The sequence below is a fragment of the Callithrix jacchus genome, chromosome 12 (assembly GCF_049354715.1).
Source record: "Callithrix jacchus isolate 240 chromosome 12, calJac240_pri, whole genome shotgun sequence".
In the NCBI taxonomy this organism is placed as follows: Eukaryota; Metazoa; Chordata; class Mammalia; order Primates; family Cebidae; genus Callithrix; species Callithrix jacchus.
In genome coordinates, this window is record NC_133513.1 from 37,267,376 (window position 1) to 37,280,698 (window position 13,323).

The following is a 13,323-nucleotide window of genomic DNA, read 5'->3' on the forward strand; positions in this document are numbered from 1 at the left end:
GCACATTGGGCTGCTATAAACATGCATGTGAAATGAAAGTATCTTTTTCATATAATGACTTCTTCTCCTCTGGGTAGATATTCATTCGTGTGACTGCTATATCAAGTGGTAGTTCTTTAGGGAATCTCCACACTGTTTTACATATTGGTTGTACTAGTTTACATTCATGTCGGCAGTATAAAAGTGCTCCTTTATCTACACCAACACCTATTATTTTTTGATTATAGTCATTTTTTGCAGGAGTAAGGTGGTATCATCATTAATGATGTCGAGTATTTTTTCATGTCTGTTGGCCATTTATTTATGTTCTTTTGATTATTGTCTATTCATGTTAACCCACTTTTTGATGGGATTTTTTGTTTGCTTGTTGATTTGTTTGAGATCCCTGTAGATTCTGAATGTTAGTCCTTTGTCAGATGTATAGATTGTGAAGATTTTTTCCCAGTGTGGGTTATCTGTTTACCCTGCTGATTGTTTCTTTTGCTGAGCAGAAGCTTTTTGGTTTAATTAAGTTTCATCAATTTATCTTTGTGTTCGTTGCATTTGCTTTTGGGTTCTTGGTCATAAAGTCTCTGCCTAAGCCAATGTCTAGAAGAGTTTTTCTGATGTTATCTTCTAGAGTTTTATGTTTTCAGGTCTTAGATTTCAGTCTTTGATCCATTTTGAGTTGACTTTTGTGTAAGGCAAGGGATGAAGATCTAGTTTTATTCTTCTACATGCGGCTTGCCAATTATCGCAGCACCATTTGTTGAATAGGATGTGCTTTCCACACTTTATGTTTTTGTTTGCATCATCAAAGATCAGTTGGCTGTAAGTATTGGCTTCATTTCTGGGTTCTCCTTTTTGTTTCATTGGTCTATGTGCCTATTTTTTTTTTTTTTTTCAGATGGATTCTTGATCTGTCACCCAGGCCAGAGTGCAGTGGAGCAATCTCGGCTCACCGCAGCCTCTGCCTTCTTTCAGGGAAAGATTCCCTCCTTCCTTGAGTTAAGCAATTCTCCCACCTCAGTTTCCTGACTTGCTGGGATTATAGGCGTCCACCATGATGCCCAGCTAATATTTAGTAGAGATGGAGTTTCACCATGTTGCCCAGGCTGGTCTCAAACTCCTGACCTAGTGATTCGCCAGCCTCGGCCTCCCAAAGTGCTGGAATACAGGCATGAGCCACCATGCCCAGACTTTGTGCCTATTTTTATACCAGTACCATGTTGTTTTGGTGATTATGGCTTTATGGTTTAGTTTAGTTTGAAGTCAGGTAATGTGATGCCTCCAGATTTGTTCTTTTTGCTTTGTCTTGTTTTGGCTTTGTGAACTCTTTTTTCATCCTTCATAAAATTTAGGATTTTTTTCCTCATTCTGTAAAGAATGATGGTGGTATTTTGATGGGAATCACATTGAATTTGTAGATAGCTTTTGGCAGTGTGGTCATTTCACTATATTGATTCTACCTATCCATGAGCAGGGGATGGGTTTCCATTTGTTTGTGTCTTTCAGCAATGTTTTGTAGTTTTCTCCTTGTAGAGGTTTTTCACCTCCTTGGTTAGGTATATTCCTAATTTTTTAAAAAATAGGTATTGTAAAAGGGGTTGGATTCTTGATTTGATTCTCACCTTGGTCACTGTTGGTGTATAGCAGAGCTACTAATTTGTCTACATTAATTTTGTACCCTGAAACTTTGCTGAATTCATGTATCAGTTCTAGGAGCTTTTTGGAGGAGTCTTTAGGGTTTTCTATGTTTCCAGTCATATCATCAGCAAACAGAGAATTGTGACTTCCTTTTTATGGATTTGAATGCCCTTGTTTTCTTTCTCTTATTTGATTGCTCTGGCTAGGACTTCCTATGTTGAATAGAAATGGTGAAAGTGGGCATCCTTGTCTTGTTCTAGTTCTTAGGGGGAATCCTTTCAACTTTCCTCATTCAGTATAATGTTGGCTCTAGGCTTGTCATAGATGACTTTTATTACCTTAAGGCATGTCACTTCTATAGTCATTTTGCTAAGGGTTTTAATCATGAAGGGATGCTGGATTTTGTCAAATGCTTTTTCTGAATCTATTGGGATGATCATGTAATTTTTGCTTTTAATTCTGTTTATGTGGTGTATCACATGTATTGACTTGTGTATGTTAAACCATCCCTGCATCCCTGTATACAATGCACTTGATCATGGTGGATTATATTTTTGATCTACTGCTGGATTCAGTTAGCTAATATTTTGCTAAAGAAAGATTTTTGCATCTGTGCTCATCAGCGATATTGGTCTGTAGATTTCATTGTTGTTGTTGTTGTCATGTTCTTTCCTGATTTTAGTGTTAGGGTTATACTGGCTTCATGGAATGATTTACGGAGGATTCCCTCTTTCCCTGTCTTGTGGACTAGTGCCAATAAGGTTGGTACAATTCTTCTTTGAATGTCTGATAGAATTCAGCTATGAATCCATCTGGTCCTGGATTTTACCTGTTAGCATTCTTTTTCATTACCATTTCAGTCTCACTGCTTGTTATTGATCTGTTCACAGCTTCTATGTCTTCCTAGTTTAATCTAGCAGGGTTATATAGTTTCAAAAATTTATCAGTATCCTCTAGGTTTTCTAGTTTAGGCACACAAAGGTGTTTGTAACCTTGAATGATCTCTTGTATTTCTGTGGTATCAGTTGTAATATCTCCTGTTTCACCTTTAATTGTGGTTATTTGGATCTTCTCTCTTCTTTTCTTGGTAATCTCACTAATGGTCTATGAGTTTTATTTATCTTTTTAAATAACCAGCTTTTTGTTTCATCATCTTTTGTATTTATTTTGTTTCAATTTCATTTAGTTCTTCTTTAATTTTTGTTATTTGTTTTCTTTCTCTTTTTTTTAATTGTACTTTAGGTTCTGGGGTACATGTGCAGATCATGCAGGATTGTTTCATAGGTACATAAATGGCAATGTGCTTTGGTGCCTCCATCCCCTCATCACCTATATCTGGCATTTCTCCCCATGCTATCCCTCCCCAACCTCTCCACTCCCCACTGTCCCTCCTTTAGCACCCCCCAACAGACCCCAGTGTGTGATGCTCCCCTTCTTGTGTCCATGTGTTCTCATTGTTCAACACCCACCTATGAGTGAGAACATGCAGTATTTGATTTTCTGTTCTTGTGTCAGTTTGCTGAGAATGATGGTTTCCAGATTCACCCATGTCCCTACAAAGAACACAAACTCATCATTTTTTATGGTTGCATAGTCTTCCATGGTGTATATGTGCCACATTTTCCTTGTCCAGTCTATCATCGATGGGCATTTGGGTTGATTCCAGGTCTTTGCTATTGTAAACAGTGCTGCAATGAACATACATGTGCATGTGCCCTTATAATAGAATGATTTATAATCCTTTGGGCATATACCCAGTAATGGGATTGCTGAGTCAAATGGAATTTCTATTTCTAGGTCCTTGAGGAATCGCCACACTGTCTTCCACAATGGTTGAACTAATTTACACTCCCATCAACAGTGTTAAAGTGTTCTTAGTTCTCCACATCCTCTCCAGCAACTGTTGTCTCCAGATTTTTTAATGATCGCCATTCAACTGGCATGAGATGGTATCTCAATGTGGTTTGGTTTGCATTTCTCTAATGACCAGTGGTGATGAGTAATTTTTCATATGTTTATTGGCCTCATATACATCTTCTTTTGAAAAGTGACTGTTCATATAATCTGCCCACTTTTGAATGGGTTTGTTAGGTTTTTTTCTTGTAAATCTGTTTGAGTTCTTTGTAGATTCTGGATATTAGCCCTTTGTCAGATGGGTAGACTGCAAAAATTTTTTCCCATTCTGTGGGTTGCTGGTTCACTCTAATGATTGTTTCTTTTGTTGTACAGAAGCTCTGGAGTTTAATTAGATCCCATCTGTCTATTTTGGCTTTTGTTGCGAATGCTTTTGATGTTTTAGTCATGAAGTCCTTGCCTATGCCTATGTCATGAATGATTTTGCCTAGGTTTTCTTCTAGTGTTCTTATGGTGTTAGGTCTTATGTTTAAGTCTTTAATTTATCTGGAGTTAATTTTAGTGTAAAGTGTCAGGAAGGAATCCAGTTTCTTTTTTCTGCACATGGCTAGCCAATTTTCCCAACACTATTTATTAAACAGGGAATCTTTTCCCCATTGCTTGTTTTTGTCAGGTTTTTCAAAGATCAGATGATTGTAGATGTGTAGCATTGCCTCCGAGGCCTCTGTTCTTTTCCATTGGTCTATATCTCTGTTTTGGTACCAGTACCATGCTGTTTTGATTACTGTAGCCTTGTAGTATAGTTTGAAGTCAGCTAGTGTGATGCCTCCAGCTTTGTTCTTTTTGCTTAGAATCATCTTGGCTATGTGGGCTCTCTTTTGGTTCCATAGGAAATTTAAGGTGGTTTTCTCCAGTTCTGTGAAGAGGGTCATTGGTAGCTTGATGGATATAGTGATGAATCTATAAATTACTTTGGGCACTATTGCCATTTTCATGATATTGAGTCTTCCTAATCATAAACATGGAATGATTTTCCATCTGTTTGTTTCCTCTCTTATTTCCTTGAGCAGTGGTTTGTAGTTCTCCTTGAAGAGATCCTTTACATCCTGTGTTAGTTGTATTCCTAGGTATTTTATTCATTTTGTAGCAATTGTGAATGGCAGTTTATTCATGATATAGCTCTCTGTTACTGGTATATAGAAATGTTTGTGATTTCTGCACATCAATTTTGTATCCTGAGACTTTGCTGAGGTTGCTTACCAGTTTCAGGAGATTTTGGGCTGAGTCGATGGGGTCTTCTAATTATACAATCATGTCATCTGGAAATAGAGACAATTTGACTTCCTCCTTATTGATTTTTTGAAGGGTTTTTTTTTTGTGTCTCTATCTCTTTCAGTTCTGCTCTAATCTTAGTTATTTCTTGTCTTCTGCTAGCTTTTGAGTATTTTTGATCTTGCTCCTCTAGCTCTTTTAGTTTTGATAATAGAGTGTCAATCTTAGATCTTTCCTCACTTCTCATGTGGTCATTTATTGCTATAAATTTCCCTCTCAACACTGCTTTAAATGTGTCTCACAGATTCTGGTACATTGGGTCTTCATTCTCATTGGTTTCAAAGAACATCTTTATATCTGCCTTCATTTCATTGTTTATCCAGTCGACATTCAGGAGCTAGTTGCTCAGTTTCTGTGAAGTTGTGCAGTTCTTAGTTTCTTAATCCTGAGCTCTAATTTGATTGCACTGTGGTCTGACAGACTGTTTGTTCTGATTTCTGTTCTTTTGCATTTGCTGAGGAATGATTTACTTCCAATTATGTGGTCAATTTTAGAGTGAGTGCAATGTGATGCTGAGAAGAATGTATATTCTGTAGATTTGGGGTGGAGAGTTCTGTGGATGTCTATTAGGTTCATTTGGTCCAGATCTGTGTTCAAGTCCTGGATATCCTTGTTAATTTTGTGTCTCATTGACAGTGGAGTGTTAAAGTCTCCCACTATTGTTGCGTGGGAGTATAAGTTTCTTTGTAGGTTATTAAGAATTTGTTTTATATATCTGGTGTTCCTGTATTGGGTACATATATATTTTGGATCATTAGCTCTTCTTCTTGCATTGACCCTTTTGCCCTTCTTTGTCTCTTTCAATCTTTGTTGGTTTAGTCCATTTTATCAGAGACTAGGATTGCAACTCCTGCTTTTTTTTTTTCTCTCCATTTGCTTGGTAAATCTTCCTCCATCCCTTTATTTTGAGCCTATGTGTGTTCTTGCATGTAAGATGGGTTCCCTGAATACAGCATACCAATAAGTCTTGATTTTTTACCCAGTTTGCTGGTCTGTGTCTTTTGATTGGGGCATTTAGCCCATTTACATTTAAGGTTAATAATGTTATGTCTGAATTTGATCTGCCATTTTGATGCTAGCTGGTTGTTTTGCCCATTAGTTGATGCAGTTTCTTCATTGTGTTGATGGTCTTTACCATTTGGTACATTTTTGGAGTGGCTGGTACTGGTCATTCCTTTCCATGTTTAGTGCCTGGAAGGCAGGCCTGGTGTTGATGAAATCTCTCATCAATTGCTTGTCCATAAAATATTTCATTTCTCTTTCTCTTATGAAGCTTAGTTTCGCTGGATATGAAATTCTAATTTGAAAGTTCTCTTTAAGGATGTTGGATATTGTCCCCCACTCTCTTCTGACTTGGACGTTTTCTGCCAAGAGATTCGCTGTGAGTCTGATGGGCGTCACTTTGTGGGTAACCCGACCTTTCTCTCTGGCTGCCCTTAGCATTTTCTCCTTTATTTCAACCCTGGTGAATCTGATGATTATGTGCCTTGGGGTTGCTCTTCTTGCAGAATATCTTTTTGGTGTTCTCTGTATTTCCTGGACTTGAATATTGGCCTGCCTTGCTAGGTTGGGGAAGTTATCCTGGACAATATGCTGACGAGTGTTTTCCAGCTTGGATTCATTCTCTCCGTCACATTCAGGTACACCTATAAAACGTAGATTAGGTCTTTTCTCATAATCACATGAACTTTCCTCTTAGCACCACCTTTGCTGTATCCCAGAGTTTTTGGTAGGTTGAGTCAATACTATCAATTAGTTCAAAGAATTATTTAATTTCCATCTTGATTTCATGTACTTGCATGGTTTTGAAGGTTCATTTTGGAGTTCATTTCCAGTTTTATTCCAATGTAGTCTTAAAGTACTTGATATAATTTCAATTTTTAAAAAATTTACTGAGACTTCCTCCATATGGCCCATCATATGGTCTATCTTGGAGAATGTTTCATGTGCTGAGAAATATAATGTATATCCTGCAGTTGTTGGGTAGAATGTTCTGTAAATATCTGTTAAATCCATTTTTTCTAAAGTAAAGTTTAAAGCCATTGTTTCTTTGTTGACTTCCTGTCTTGGTGACCTGTGTAGTGCTGTCAGTGGAGTATTAAAGTCCCCCTCTATTATTGTATTCCTGTCTGTCTCATTTCTTAGGTCTAGTGGTAATTGTTTTATAAATTTGGGAGCTCCATCGTTAGGTGCATATATATTTAGGATTGTAATATTTTCCTATTGAACAAGTCCTCTTATCATTAAATAATGTCTATCTTTGTCTTTTCAAACTGCTGTTGTTTTAAAACATGTTTTGTGTGATATAAGAAGAGCTACTCCTCTTCATTTTGGTGTCGATTTGCATGGAGTATCTTTTCCACCCCTTTACTTTAAGTTTATGTGAGTCTCTATATGTTAGATGAGTCTCTTGAAGACAGCAGATACTTGGTTGGTGAATTATAATACATTCTACCATTCTGTGTCTTTTAAGTGGAGCATTTAGGCCATTTGCATTCAACTGTTAGTACTGAGATGCGAGGTACTATTCTATTCATCATGCTATTTGTTGCCTAAATACCTTATTTGTTGTATTTTCCATTGTTTTTTTGTTTTGTAGGTCCCTTCTGTGAGATTTATGTTTTATGGAGGCTCTATTTTGGTTTATTTCCGGGATTTGTTTCAAGATTTAGAGCTCCTTTTAGCAGTTCTTGTAGTGCTGGCTTGGGAGTGGCAAATTCTCTCAGCATTTGTTTGTCTGAAAAAGATTGCATCTTTCTTTCATTTATGAGGCTTAGTTTTCCTGGAAACCAAATTCTTGGCAGATAATTATTTGTTTAAGGAGGCTAGAGATAGGGCCCCAGTCCCTTCTAGCTTGTAGGGTTTCTGCTGAGAACTCTGCTGTTAATCTGATAGATTTTGTTTTATAGGTTACCTGGTACTTTTGCCTCACAGCTCTTAAGATTCTTTTCTTCATCTTGGTTTGTTGGCCTCCAGCCAGGAGGTAGCAATTTCAGTAGAGTATCAGGTTATCTTTTTCTTTTCTTTTCTTTTCTTTTTTTTTCTTTTCTTTTCTTTTCTTTTCTTTTCTTTTCTTTTCTTTTCTTTTCTTTTTTTCTGAGACAGAGTCTCACGTTGTCACCCAGGCTGGAGTGCAGTGGCAGAATCCAGGCTCATTGCAACCTCCACCTCCTGGGTTTAAGCAATTCTCTTGCCTCAGCCTCCCAAGTAGCTGAGATTACAGGTGCCAGCCACAACATCCAGCTAAATTTTTGTATTTTAGTAGAGACTGGGTTGTCCAGGCTGGTTTCAAACTCCTGACCTCATGACCCACACCCTTGGCCTCTCAAAGTGCTGTGATTACAGGTGTGAGCCACTGTGCCCTGCCAGGTGGTTATCATTTTGTGTTAAATTTCCCAGGTGTTCTCTGAGCTTCTTGTATTTGTATGTCTAGATATCTAGCTAGGCTGGGGAAGATTTCCTTTATTATTCCCTCAAATACATTTTCCAAACTTTTATACTTCTCTTCTTCCTAGGGAACATTAATTATTCTTAGGTTTAATGTTAATCCCAAACTTTTTGCGGCATTGTTTATCTTTTAAAATTCTCTTCCCTTGTCTTTGTTGAATTGAGTTATTTTGAAAGCCTTGTCTTTGAGCTTGAAAGTTCTGTCTTCTGGGAAAATATGGCACACATACACGATGGAATATTATGCAGCAATCAAAAATGATGTGTTCGTGTCCTTTGTAGGGACATGGATGAATCTGGAGAACATCATTCTCAGCAAACTGACACAAGAACAGAAAATGAAATATTGCATATTCTCACTCATGGGCGGGTGATGAAAAATGAGAACACATGAACACAGGGAAGGGAACACTACACACTGGGGTCTATTGGGGGGAATAGGGGAGGGACAGAGCAGGGGGAGCTGAGGAGAGATAGTCTGGGGAGAAATGCCAAATGTGGGTGAAAGGGAGGAAGGCAGCAAAACACACTGCCATGTGTGTACCTATGCAACTCTCTTGCATGTTCTGCACATGTACCCCAAAACCTAAAATGCAATAAAAAAAAAGAAAGTTCTGTCTTTTGCTCACTGAATTCTATTGCTATGACTTTCCAGTGTATTTTTTATTTCTCTAAGTGTGTCCTTCATTTCTAGAAGTTGTGATTGTTTTTGATTTATGCTATTTATTTCACTTAAGACTTTTCCCTTCATAGCTTGTCTCAGTTTTCTTTTTTAAAATTTCATTAAATTGGACTTCACATTTCTCTGGGTTCTCCTCAATTTGCCTAATAATTTATCTTATGGATTCTTTTTCTGGCAATTCAGAGATTTCTTCTTGGTTTGGATCCATTGCTTGTGAGCTAGTATGATCTTTTGGGCATGTTAAAGTGGCTTGTTTTATCATATTACCAGAATTGTTTTTCTGACTCTTTCTTATTTGGGTAGACTATGTCAGAGGTAAGATCTGGGGCTCAATGGCTGCTGTTCAGATTTTTTGGTCCCATAGGGTGCTCCTTTTGGTCCCATGGTGGTACTCTCCCCTTTACCCTGGGTATAGGGCTTCCTGAGAGCTGAACTGCAGTAATTTTTATTTCTCCTTTAGATCTAACCACCCAGCGGAGCTACCAGGCTCTGGGCTGGTACTGGGGAGTGTCTGCAGAGAGTCCTGTGATATGAGCTGTCTCCAGGTATCTCAGTTGTGGATACCAGCACTTGCTCCAGTGGAGGTGGCAGGGGAATGAAGTGGACTCTGCAAAGGTCCTTGGTTGTAGTTTTGTTTATTGAACTAGTTTTGCGTTGGTTGACCTCAAGCCAGGAGGTGGCAATTTCAAGAGTGAATTAGCTGCCATAATATAGGGAGGATCAGGTGGTGGGCAGGGCCCTAGATCTCCAAAGAGATGATGTCCTTTGTCATCAGAGTTTTTTGGCTGTCTTTGGGGGCTTGCAGCAGTAATCCACTTCCTTCAAAGGGTCTGTGGATTATCTCAGCTTTCTCAGTATGTTGCTATGGTAGTTCTTGGAGCAAAAGTTCATTATGTGAGTCTCCATACACTGCTCTGTTCATCCAGATGGGAGCTGCAAGTTAGTCCTGCCTCCTATCTGCAATTTATTCAGAGTTCTTTTACACAGTCTTAGGCTGTGGAGGCACAGGAGAAGGGGAAGTCAGTGCTCTGATATGCGGTTTTCCTGACCAGGGTCTCTAGTTCTTTGGCACTTGTAGCCAACTAAGACTGGAGCTCCACCCCACCTGTTCTCTGCTCGCCTCACTGGCAGGGCCTTTGGGGACCTCTGCTCTGTGGGACCAACAGACACGCTTGCTCTTTGCTCCTCCAAAGCAGCCTTCATGAAGGCTGGGCTTTCAGCCTCAGCCTCCTGCTTGCCTGGCTGGCCTCAGCTTCACTTGTTGTAACATCTCAGGTATTTTACCTTCTTACCCCTAAGTGGGGAATCAGCTCAAAGAGTCAGAAGAGATGTTTCTTTTTCCACTTGGGTCACTGTCCACTGTCTACAAAGCACTGATGAACCCGAGGTGAGAATCTCTGTGGAATAACAGAGGTCATGGTGATGTATGTCCTTAACAAGCTGGGACTGGGCTGGACACACAAGCTTCTGTCCAGATCTGCCTGCTCATCAATTTCACGTGGCTTCCACTTTGCTCTGCACTCTGGTTCCATTAGCTGCAGGAACGGTGGATTCACAGTTCAATGGCACCATCTTGCCCTTAGCTGCCAGAACCCAAATGGTGGAATCTGGCTCTTCCCTCTGCCCCTTGCCTCACTTTTCATCAAATCCTGATCATGCCTCCTCTGCCATAGCGAGAGCTCCTTCCCTCCTTGCTGCCCTCCTGCCCTTTGCCTGGTTTAGCCTTGTGACCTCCCTCCTGCATTCATCATTTTGATGACCACCTGCCTGTGTACCCCTTGTCTCCAAGTTCCCTCATCCAGGGCATCTTCCTGTAGCAGTGAGAGAGATCTTTCCAAGGCATAGCTGGGGTCCCCCACTTTCTAGGGAGAAAATGCAATGTCTTTCAAATAACATTAACAAGATTTTCACGGTTCCTGAGGAAGAAACAGGAATCCACATATCTCACCTGCCTTTATAGATCAGAGAGGAGGCAGCAGACTGCCCATTCCTGCAGAGGCCCTGGCGTGGAAGACTCCATCGCTGTCCTAGCCCCCTGTTCTTCCCCTGCACCTGTGGCCTCCAGGCTAGGGTGCTCAGGGATCTGACTGCTGTTTAGGCACCCTCAGCCCTGGCATCCTCCTTCACATGAAGTGCCCTTTCTCAATGAACAGCCTCATTCACTCCCCTCACCTAAACTAGAGACCCAGGCCCATCTTTCTCTGTATATTCCCTCTTTACCCAGTGGGTTAAAGCCGCCTCTGAGTGCAGTTAAGCTGCTCTTGATGCCCTCTTGTGTCCTGGCCCACTCTCCCCTCTGGACACCTGGTGCTGCCTCCCCAAGGCCATCCCTCCCACCAGTGTTGGCCTTATCCCTGTCCTCTGCCCCCCAAGTCAGACGTTATCCCTGCTGCTGCTGAGGTGATCTGTCTGGTGATAAAAATCCAACCTGCTGGTACAGCCTGAAAGCTCTGCTTGGTCCTCCCCTCCACCTCAGCTCCCAACTTCCTTGTGCACCTGTGGCCAGCTATGCCCAGCTCTTTCTCATGTGCACTGACCTTTGCACATGAGCTGTCTTTGCCTGGAGCATCATATCCCTCCTGACACTGGCAAGCTGCTGCTGGGCCTGCCCTTCTCAGCATGATGTTGCCTCTTCCAGGAAGCTCTCCAGGGTCCCTCAGGCTGGGTCTCATGTTCTGGCTTTTGCTTCCTCAGCTCTCCACTCATGCTGGAGAAATAAAGAAGCATAGAGTAGAGTCCTGCACCTTGAGGTGCAGGTTTAGATCTCTGACTGCTCCTGCAACAATCACTTCCATCATCAGCATCTCAGGTTTTGCCTTGCCACTGTAGCTTTCCAGCAGCACATCAACTTGCAGTGAAAGCTTGGTCTTTAAAAATTAGGAAAATGAAGCTTGTTTCCTACCTCAGGGCCTTAGCACTGACCCTACTCCTTCCTGGACGGTCCCCTTGCAGGTCTTCTCAGGGTCATCTAGACTCCGCATCCCTTCTGCAACTACCCTCCCACTTCTCTGCTCCTGTCTAAAGGAATATCTGCAGGAGTGGCATGTCTAATACCAAAATGTTGGGTTCTGCCCCAGCACTGCTCCATTCCCACAACCCTGCTCCACCTAGCATCTCACCAAGGGCACTGCCGTCTTCCTTTTTGACCTCCCCACCCAGGAGCTCCTACTGTGGCCTGCCCTACTTCCTGCAGTGCTTGTGGTTAAGATCTCTGTGTGCTCCTACTTTGAACGACCTATAGTTTCCTGTCCCTTCCAGAAGAAAATCCAACCCCAACACCATGGCTTGTAAGGCCCTGACCACCTCCTGCTATGCTTTCGCTTGCCTTGTTCCAGCCACACTGACCATGAGATTCCTACAACATGAAGCTGTTTTTTTCTCACCCCAGGACCTTTGCACTGACTCCATTCCTTCCTGGAGAACCTTCCAGGCTCTTCTCAGAGTGTCTCCTTCACATTGCTCAAGCGCGTCCCCTCAGAAAGGCCTTCCCACACCTCTGGATCTGGTGTCCCTGGGCCATGTTTCTCCTGCTCCCTGAGCACAACATGCTTCCTTTTATTTATATTCTTTCTCAGGATCTGAAATGATCAACTTATTTATTATCTGTTTCTCCTTCTGGAAGTGTAAACTTCTGGGCAGGGACCTCATGTGCCTTATTCATCACCTAAGCCCAGGGTCTGGCTGGTACTGGGAGGAGCTGATGGGCGCTGGGGTTTCCTCCCAGCTTCACAGCATGGCCCACCGGTGGCCTTCTGCATCGAGGCTGGGAATACTGTAGCCAGAAGGAAAATCTCTCAGTTAACATGGAATTGATAAAAGAATACTTATACATGGCTGCAAGTAATATGTATATATAAGATAAAAATGACATTCTGCTGAGAAAGCGAGAGACAGAGAGAGAGAGAGACAGAGAGACAGAGAGAGACACAGAGAGAGACAGAGACAGAGAAAGAGACAGAGAGAGAGAGAGACAGAGAGACAGAGAGAGACAGAGACAGAGAGAGAGAGAGAGAGAAGAGAGAACCCATAAACTTCCGTTTTTCCTGCATCCTTACATTGTCTTCACACAAAAAGAACATTTTAACTGATAGGTTACACTCTAGTTTTACATATAGGCCACCGTGTATGAGACCTTGTGGTAAGTGCTGGGCGATGAGTGGAAAACCAGGCCAGAGTGCGCTGGCACGGACAGTGGCAGTGACCACAAAGCAGCCTTCCCTGGAGAGCTTGCTCTGATGCCTCCTGAGGTCCTGTGAGCTCTGGCACCAGGACCCAGTCCAGTACCCCTACACCCCAGGGCCCTGCCCCACTCTGTGATTCTTTCTGGGATTGTCATGGACAACTCATCACCAAGCATCTCAAGTATAGACCTTTGAGACGTT